This window comes from Onychomys torridus, chromosome 8 (genome assembly GCF_903995425.1).
Source record: "Onychomys torridus chromosome 8, mOncTor1.1, whole genome shotgun sequence".
Lineage (NCBI taxonomy): Eukaryota > Metazoa > Chordata > Mammalia > Rodentia > Cricetidae > Onychomys > Onychomys torridus.
The window spans coordinates 71,802,258-71,813,103 of NC_050450.1; positions in this window are offsets into that span (position 1 = coordinate 71,802,258).

The following is a 10,846-nucleotide window of genomic DNA, read 5'->3' on the forward strand; positions in this document are numbered from 1 at the left end:
CAGAGAGCAGCATGTAATGGCACACAGGTAAAGCCATGGAAAACATGGTGTTTTATAGATGAACAGAAATGGGCTGAGTTTAAGTACAGGAGTTAGTCAGTGGTAGGCCTGAGCTCATGGCCACGTAGTTTTAATTAATATAAGCCTCTGTGTGTTTACTTGGGTCTGAGCAGTTACAGGACCAGGAGGACACAGGAATTTTATAAGTGGCAGTGGGATCTTGGTGCCTGGCAAGCACAGGAAAACTTCAACTACACTGGGGTGTGGCTTCTGCTCAGCATGAGTTAAGAGGCTGGGGAGCAGGTTCAGTGGTTAATAGCTCATTCTCCTCTTCCAGAGGACCTCAGGTTGGTTCTCAGCATCTGTTAACAGGTGCCTCACAATATCCTAAAGCTCTAGCCAAAGGGGTATAAGACACCTCTGACCCCATCAGACACCTGACCACAGGTCACCTATATCCCATTCCCACAACAATTACAATATACATAATTGAAAATAATTTTTAAGTCATTAAGAAGCACGGATGATGAAGCACATGAATTATGAACCAAAGGCTGTGGAGCCCCCAGCTGGATCAGGCCCTCTGGATAAGTGAGACAGTTGAATAGCTTGAACTGTTTGGGAGGCACCCAGGCTGTGGGACCTGGACCTGTCCTTAGTGCATGAGCTGGCTGTTTGGAACCTGGGGCTTACAGAGGGACACTTTGCTCAGCCTGGAAGGAGGGGACTGGACCTGCCTGTACTGAATCCACCAGGTTTAAATGAATCCCCAGGGGAGTCTTGGCCCTGGAGGAGATGGGAATAGAGGGGAGGGAATGGGGGGAAGGTGGGAGTGGGGGCGGGAGGGGGGAGGACAGGGGAACCCATGGCTGATGTGTAAAATTAAAACAAATATAATAATAAAAAAATGCCAAAAAAAAAAAAAAAAAGAAGCATGGATGAGAAGCGCCAGTTCCTGTCTACATGAGGAGTTAGAACTCAATTGAAATACCTCTAGGGATCTGGACCTATCCACATCCTTCAAGCTCATCACTGGTGTCTGGGAAGTGCTTCTGCTCCTCCCCTGGCCTGAGCTGGATGGCCTACAAGCCATGTCCTGGTGGGATTGGCTGGTTCCCTCAGCATTGTTGGGGTTTATAAAGGATCAGTGATGAAAAGGAAAACCCTTCCTTTTGGGAGTAGAATCTAATCTGGAAACCTTTAATCTCTGTTATCTTTCCTAGAACACCCTATTTAGAACTGCTGGTAGCAAAAGACCATGGGAGTATACAGCAAGTGACAACTAGAGTTTAGAAGGCCAACCTATCAGAACTAAGAGTTCTGTTAGAGGAAACTATCACACAAGGTGTTGTGGAATTACTGCCTTTTGAATTAATTGGCTGTTTCCTGTTGTAAACTTCTTGTGCAATAACAGTTATGATTCTTCCCATTTACCATGCATTTCCATGTTATGTGTACATGTAATCTCATGATTGCATCTCAATATTGAACATAACTCTCCTTATACATTTGGGGTAATTGGGTAACTGTCCCCAGCTGTGTTTATTTTTTCATTAGCATAAATTTTGCCAGAGTCGGATTGGGGATTTAGTTCAGTGGGAGGGCATTTGCCTGGCAAGCACAAGGCCCTGGGTTCGATCCTCAGCTCCAAAAACAAAAACAAAAACAAAAAAATTGCCAGAGTCATTCTCAGGACAAAAGTATTTCAGCTAAGATACATTTTTGTTTTTTATTTTGTTTTATTTTGCAAGAAAAAATGCAGAAGAATAAACAATAGCTCATCTCACTCACAGATAGAGAAAATCACCACTAACAATTAAATCCCCAACTTCTTACCTTCACCCTGAGTTATTTACACAAGACCCTAGCTTAAGAGATGATTCCTGGGATGATGTTTAAACCTCTTGCTAGTCACTGAGATAAGGTAGTTATTTCCCACAGGCCTAAGATTTCCTACAAGGCCAGGCAGGTGATAGGTGACAAGCTTAGATTCTTTTGCAAATTAACATTTTTATCTCCCCCCACCTTTTTATGTCAGCCAGGTACTATGCCAAGATTTCCTTGACAATTACTCATATCTAAAGTGCTTTCACTAACCAAATGCTACATGCTAATATGCAGGTTGGCTAGCAACTGAGCATAGGTCCCCCTGCCTACCAGAAAGCAGCTACAGACTGGACCAATGGGGGATTAGTGGCATGAAAGACAGTTTTGCTTTTCTAGTGACTTATTGACACCTCACATTCTCCCTAGCCATTTCTAGAGTGTAGTTTGAGAACATAAATTACTTTTTAGAACTCCCTAATTGATCTGTAGTTGATCCTACCAGAGAACTCTTTAGTCACTCTCCTTTTGGGTTGTAATTGGAAACTAACAATTATTGCTTTATGTGTGGATCCTTATCACCTCTCTCTGTGACTCTGGAAACTCCAAACCTTGCATTGCTTTGCCTAAGAATTATTGCCTGTGTATATATATATATATTGGTTCCCCCACAGCACTCGGAGAATTCATTTTGAAGAACAAGGATAAGGACAAAGATGGAAAGAACAAGATAGAGATGAGAGAACAGCAGGAGGGACTAAGAGGAGCTAAGTGTGAGAACAGAAACAGAACTGTGTAGATAGAATTGACTTAGAAGAATAAAATGAATGGACTAAAGAACTCAGTGGGCTTAGATTTGCTTGATTTCCCTCAGATTAGAATCCTTAGCCCCTTGGAGCTTCCATTCTGGACCCTGGTAGAAATCTCCTCCTGGGGAGAATTCAGTACCTGGCACCCTTGGGTAACCATGGAATCTGAATATAAACCATCCAAGTACAGCGAGGGAAGCAGGTGTCACTTGATGGAAGTGGTCCACAGAGAGATTTGCTTCCTGGGAGGACAGGAAGGTGACTTCTGAAGGCTGCAAGTTGGACCTCACTGGAGCATATGCAGACCCCGGGAATTCTGTACCTTCCCATGGAGCAGGGAGTAGTGAATAGCCCTTTCCCTTGGCACCCCTTCCCATAAGAATATATCAAGCACCATGAGTCAGAAGGAGTCTAAAGAGAAACAGGTTTTGGTAAAAATTACAAGACACAGGCTTGAGATGAGAGGCATTTCAGTCAGCTCCAATCAGTTTACAGACTTAAATAAGGAAGCAATAGATTATCTTTACCCCAAATGGCCCCCAGAGAAACGTAAAGAAAAATTAAGGGACCCCTGAGAGACACCAACCTTATGGAACAGTTTCACAGGCAGATCAAGATAGGTGGCAGAGACTCCACTTTCTTCCTCCTAGGGAGAACTTGCTGCTATTTCATTTGGGGCCTGATACAGAGGTAAAACAATATTATCATGCTACAAGACCTCCTGATAACATGAACTAGGGCTGATGAAGTTTGCTATGCTCTCTCCCAGTTTTTCAGCTACTGCTGCAGGTACCTTTGCAAACAACCTACTTTGCTGTAATCCACGGAAACTAAAGAGTTAACTTTCACCTTAAAACTTCAGAGCTCCAATTTTGCTCCAGCAGCCCTCCTTGAAGTAACAATGTAAGCTTCACAGCCCAACCAAAGCCAGTTTATAAACTTATGGCAATTCCCCAACATTCATAAACCATTCCTTCAGCTCTTCTCCTATAGCTGCATTTAAAAAACTGTCTTTTTCTCTCCATAGCTGTATTTTAAAACTGTCTTTTTCTTTCCCCGTCTCTTTGTGGGTTGACTGTTACTAAGAAGTTCTTGGTTATTTACAGAATCTTGGCCAAGTCCAAGAACTTCCAGTTAACTCATTCAGAGCCTCCTCATAGGGGGAGGCTGTTCTTCCCATGACCTGTAATTCTATATGGGTTTTTAGGGAACCCAGAGACATTTGGGGATGAAAAACCCAGCCAAAATAAATGCCTACCTTTTTTTCTGAACATTTTCTTTTGTTCTCTCTGAGCCTGTAATCCAACTCATTACTGCTTTGCTGTCTGTCTCGGCTTTTACTTCGGCCTGAGTCTTTACCCCTCCTCACCTTGCAATTCCTCACAGCTGGCTGGCCTTCCACAGACAGGCTGATATAGCTTAAATATAAACCCTTCTCACTTTTAACTTATGAAACGATTAATTTAGGCCTTTTACTGTGCTTATCGTATTTCATGATACACCACTAAGGATTTATTAAACTGTCACTCTCCTTATATAGGATATTTCTGATTAAGAGCTTTTGTTTCTATATTAAAATAACTTCAATACAAACATTATTTTTGAGGTTAAACATAACAAGGATAAAACTTAAAGTTCTAAGTTTATAAAGACAACTAACTTATAAATTGTTAATAACAAGTTTACTTTAATTAAAGATAACTTAAAAATACAACATATTAGGCAACTTGCACTATAAACTATTAAGGATAAGTTTTACTTAAATTATGAGATAATAAAAAGAATTATTAGAAAACAAGTTAAAGCTTGATCATCTTATAAATGATCAAATTCCCTAATATATACAAAACTATATTTACATATATGCTAAATATACTAAATATTATCAATTCCTTACTTAGCCCCATGGTTTTAAAATGTTTAAGCCTATCACCATAGACAAAACTATACCATGCTTCCTACTTATTGCCAGGATTTTGTCCAAAGTACACTTTGGGATCATTTGGATCATATTTCCATTTACAGGTCTAAAGATAATTTGCCTAGCTATCCAATTTCAAATGGAAGATAGCTCACCAAACAGATTTCAAAATAACCTTTTACTGTTCCTTTTTCAGAAGGAATTTATTCTATGTTGGCTGCTCTCAATAATCAATCACCTATGTCTCCTGATGATTTAAGTACATAGATGTTTTATGTCTTAAGTCTTAAATCTTAAGAATATTAAGATTCATGTCTTCCTTTCCCCTTTCCTTTCTAAAATTTTTTGAGCAACCAGGCATACTTTGGTAAAATACAAACAACCTAATGTAATTTTCTATTAAATATTCACACTTAGGGCTGGAAAAATGGCTCAGAGGTTAAGAGCACTGCCTGCTTGTCCAGAAGTCCTGAGCTCAATTCCTAGCAACATGGTGGCTCACAAATATGTATAACGAGATCTGGTGCCCTCTTCTGGCCGGCAAGCATACATGCAAGCAGAACATTATATACATAATAAATTTTTTAAAAAAATTTTTTAAAGATTTTACACTTCTCATTCTTATCTTTTATTTATTGACAACTTGGCACATGTCAAATTGGACACATGGCTCCTATCCACACATAATCCCCCACCCCTGTGACAATGCCTCAGAATGCCCCTCCCCAAATTCTCATATCTATCCCCTCCCCTGTCCTCACCTCTCCTCTTCCCTACCCAATCCTTTCACCCCTCTCCCCAGACATCCTCCCCCTCCCTCTGGTAACCCCCTAAGTCCATGAGTGCCTACCTGACAACATTTTGTTGGCTGGAACCTAAGCAGATCCTGTGGAGTCAGGCATATTTGCAGTGAGTTCATGAGTACAAGAGCCAAGACATCATCCACCACATTCCTCCCCACGCTCTGGCTGTTATACTCTGGCTGTCCCTCTTCTCAGGCCTCACTTTTTTTTTTTTTTTTGAGACAGGGTTTCTCTATGTAGCTTTGCACCTTTCCTGGGTCTCGCTCTGTAGACCAGACTGGCCTCAAGCTTACAGAGATCCACCTGGCTCTGCCTCCCAAGTGGTGGGATTAAAGGCATGTGCCACCACCGCCCAGTGGCCTCATATTTTTGAAAGCCTCTCTCAACACATTTAGAATAGGAAACTCCAACACTGACACAGTGCTTGTCACATAGTAGGCACTAAGTAAAGCTTTACTGGACCTCCAACCCTAATACAGCACCTGTCACATAGTATGCGCTCAGTAAAGCTTTACAGGACCTCCAACACTGACAGTCACTGTCAAATAGTAGAAGGTCAGTAAAGCTTTATTGGATTGTAGTCTTGTCTCAGGGGAACAGGAAGAGGCAGAAACACATGTACAAGCATTAAAGGAAGAGACTTCTAAGAAATGCAGAAAGTTTCCTGAATCCACCAAATCCTGGTGAGACAGGTGCTTCTCTCAGGAATGTAACACATTCTGAAGTCACTGTCCTCTACCCCAGACAGCCTGACAGCAGAGGAGCAGCCTGTGGTGGTGACTCAGGCCTGGTGGCCAGGGTCTGGAAGCTGCTGATGAGCCCTCTGCTACAGACACCATTCTGTAGCCATCCACTTGTCTTTTACGTCCACAATCCATTGTCTGCTCCCATTTCCCTAGAATGACTTAGATCCCACACTGGCAATATCACTTCTTTGCTTATTGTCTTTGCAAAATGACTCTGTGTCTCAATCACATTGGTTCTCACATCTTAGCATTTGCTCATTTGTAACACTCTAGTTCCAAGCATGCTCCTACTCTTGGGCCCCAATGCTCAGTGGTCTCACTAACAGTCCTAACCCTCACACTGTCCAGAGGAGAGGCTAGGCTACCCACATGGACATATCTTCTGTTTCCTCCAGGAATCTTTAATCTCTCCCAAGAGTCTACTGTCCTCTAGTACCCTGTAGACAGTCATAATACTCAAGTTCCCACTTTCCAAGAGTTGACAACCACTGGAAGGAAGGACCAGCATGAAGTCAGACCACTGACAGGCTCTGCCCCACACTACTGGTTTAAGAGAGTCCTCTGCTACCACCTTACACCTGTCAGAATGGCTAAGATCAAAAACACAGAAGACAGCTTATGCTGGAGAGGATGTGGAGCAAGGGGAACTCTCCTCCACTGCTGGTGGGAATGCAAGCTTGTACAGCCACTTTGGAAATCAATATGGCACTTCCTTAGAAAATTGGGAATCCATCTCCCCCAAGACCCAGCTGTAGCACTCTTGGGCATATTCCCAAGGAATGCTCACTCATACCACAAGGGCATTTGCTCAGCTATGTTCATATCAGCATTGTTTATAATAGCCAGAACCTGGAAACAACCTAGATGCCCTTCAACTGAAGAATGGATAAAGAAAATATGGTACATATACACAATGGAGTATTACTCAGCAGAGAAAAACAATGACATCATGAGGTTTGCAGGCAAATGGATAGTTCTAGAAAAAAATCATCCTGAGTGAGGTAACCCAGACTCAGAAAGACAAACATGGTATGTACTCACTCATAGGAGGATACTAGATATAAAACAAAGATGACTAGACTGCTACACAACTCCAGGGAGGCTACCTAGAAAAATGGGACCCTAGGAAAGACACAGGGATCGCCCAATGACAGAGAAATTGGTGAGATCTACATGAACAACCTGGACGACAGTGGGAGTACTGAAGGGCAAGGTTTGAGGGAAAGAAAGCTTAGGGGAGCAAGAGATCCCAGCTGGATCAAGAACAGAAAGGGAGAACAAGGAATAACAGATCATGACAAATGATGACCACATGAAAATAGGAATAGGCAGAGTACTGGAGAGGTCCCCAGAAATCTACAATGATACATCCTCTGTAGACTGCTGGCAATGGTCGAGAGAAAGCCTGATCTGACCTAGTCTGGTGATCAGATGGCCAAACATCCTAACTGTCATGCTGGAACTCTCATTCAATAACTGATGGAAATGGATGCAGAGATCCTTGGGCAGGCCCCAGGTGGACCTCCAGGAGTCCAATTGTCAAGAAAGAGGAGGGACTGTAAGAGTTTGAATTGTTGAGACCAAGATTGGAGAGGCACAGGGACAAATAGCCAAACGAATGGAAGCACATGAATTATGAACTAAAGGCTGTGGAGCCCCCAACTGGATCAGGATCTGGATAAGTGAGACAATTGAATAGCTTGAACTGTTTGGGAGGCATCCAGGCTGTGGGACCGGGACCTGTCCTTAGTGCATGAGCTGGCTGTTTGGAATCTTGGGCTTACATAGGGACACTTTGCTCAGCCTGGAAGGAGGGGACTGGACCTGCCTGTACTGAATCCACCAGGTTTAAATGAATCCCCAGGGGAGTCTTGGCCCTGGAGGAGATTTGAGAATGGAGGGGAGGGGATTGGGGGAAGGTAGGTGTGGGTCAGGAGTGGGGAGGACAGGGGAACCCATGGCTGATGTGTAAAATTAAAACACAAATATAATAAAAAAAAAGAGAGAGTCCTCTGCATACCCCAATTTTTCTATCTATAACATGAAAGCAATGTGATGTAGTCTGAGACTCACTCCAATTCTAGCCTTCTAGAATAGTCTTCTCCTTCTCTGAGGATGCTCTGCTTACAGTAAGACTCAAACTCACAGACCAACCATCCCTTCACATCTGCCATCCACACATGCTCCAGAGCAGGTGGCTCTGCAGTCCCTCAATCAAATGGAGATGCTCACTCTCGCTGATGTAGGCAGAGGCTTCTCTTTAGCACAATGAGTTTCAGCCTTCTTTGGAACTCTCTACCTACACAAGAGAGACACCCTTCATCCTCAGACTCTGATGCCCATTACTATCTCTCATGTGCCACCTTATTCCACCTCAAGGAACAGTTGTTTCTATCACTGTCCCTGCATCAAGAGGCTAAGATCTCCTTGAGGAAATGAGGAGGCTTTACTACACCATCTCTGCCCTGATAAACAGCACATGAGCAGGAATTGACTGAATTGTAATGCCCTAGAAAATGAGGTGACCAAGAGACAAGACACAGGCCTTTGATGTGTGACCATGAAGCTGCATCAACCCTGAAAGGTCATGAGAAAGACTAGCTTGTGTGCTGTCAGTGAACACAGAACACAAGACCCAGGGAGCTAGGTGAGGAGGCTGAGGGCAGAAAGAACAGCAGAGATGAGGGAGTGTGGTCTGGGCTTTGGGAGAAGAGGAAGAATGAGGAAGGACAAACTTGCACTTTGTGAAATGATCATGAAGTACCGCAGGATGCTGCCCTGCCCCTCCCAGCTTTTAATATGGAAGCATTGAAGAGGCCTGGCCTCCTCTTCATTCCTTTTTTATTTTTTTTTCTGTCTCTGACAAGAGCATGCTGCAGTGTGAGATCTAGGAAAGCAGACCTTGTGAGGCAGGGTAATTGAGGTAAAAGTGAGCAAGACTGGGTCAATTATCCACTTTCCCTCACTTGCTCAACTTTTAGTCTGACTGTACCCATGTCCTTGATAGGCTGCATCTCCTACATAGGTCCCCAGAGCTAGAAACATGAGGCATTTCCTAGGAACTTGCAGGAAAACACCAATATACTTAAGTGGGCTACAAATTCTGTCTGCAGCACACACTCATCACTAGGTATCAAGCCTTATTTGCGTACTAGAACATTCTTTGTCTGAATCTCCCAAACTTGGTTTCTTTTTCTGCCTCTCTTATTATTCCAATAAAATAACCTGAAACATGTCTCTCTCTCTCTGTCTCTCTCTGTCTCTCTCTCTGTCTCTCTCTCTCTGTCTCTCTCTCTCTCTCTCTCTCTCTCTCTCTCTCTCTCTCTCTCCCTTCCTTGTTCTACATAATTAAAACCAACCATTCTGAATGCTGCTGATCAGATGGTATTTAGTGTGTGGAAGAGTCTGCAGTGGCCAGTATCTTCTGACTGTGGTCACATGCCAGGTTTGTCCCAGAGGTTCCACACAACCTGAAAAGCCTGACATAAAGGCTCCACTGTCTGTAGGTGTCCACTACAAGGTATAATGTTTTCCAGTCCACAGATCTTGCTAGCAGGTGTGAACATTTCATCCTTTTCTCATGTTCATAAACACCCACAGGTTCATGTGAAAAAGCTCACAGGAAGGAATTCATTTCTAAGGTTCAAAGCTGTTTCAAAGAAGACTGAGGTCATGAGGTCACATTTTGAGCTCTGATAGTGGCTGGATGGTCATTAAAATGGGTGGTGGCTCTTGAAGAGGAAGATATCTAGAGGCCATTAAATCAGAAATAGTCAAAATGATGCATACTTACATAGAAAGGCCTATTCAAGGAGCAATGAAAAATTGGGAGACATCATCATACTGATCATAAAACCCACCATTTCCTAATATAGGGAACCCCTGGGTCACAGCTACACACCCAGGGGACAGAGTTCCAGGAAGTCTAGTGTCAGGGTTTTCCAGGAAGGATCCCATCTACCATGGTTGCCCAGAGAAGCAATGCTCAACAGAGTGAGATGCCTACCACAGGCAAAGGACAGTGCTAGATGTCCCCTAAGGTCCCATGGGATTCTCATCTGTCCTCTCCTTCTTCTATAGATTCCTCACCAGAAAAGGCAAGCAAGTCTGTGCTGACCCCAGCCAGCCCTGGGGCAATGAGTATGTGAATGACTTGGACCTGAAATGAGTTGCAGGAGGAACTACTTCAGGAAGGCCTCCTGAGCCCTGACACTCTTCTTTGTGAAGTGCCTTGCTTTTCATGCCTTCCATTCAGAATTCCTCTCCCACTTAACAAGCAAGTCTTTATATAGACTTTGTTATTTTATTTGGTGTTATTTCTATTATTTATATTTAGTTAAAGGACATGTGTCTCCCATAGGGATTGCCCACCATTACCGTTCCTCAGCTATTCTGGATGTGATCATGTAAGTGATTTCATGCATTTTCATAATAATCTTTCCTTAAAATATAGTTTGGTTGCAAATTGATCTTCATCTTCATTTGGGTTGAAACTGCCTGGTGCTATTATGGATAAACTACAGTAAAAGCAGTGAGAATGAGTAAATTCGGAGAAGTTAACCTGTCCTCTTGTCTACGTGGACTCAAGTTATTTCCTCAATGCTTCTAATGAGAATCCTAACATCTGTATGAAGGTGGGGACGGGTGCCTACAGTTTTATAGACTAAGAAACAGACACAGGGAGGAGGGTTTTATGAGGGTTGTAGATTTGCATGGGAAGCATCAGGAAAGAGTGATCCAGAG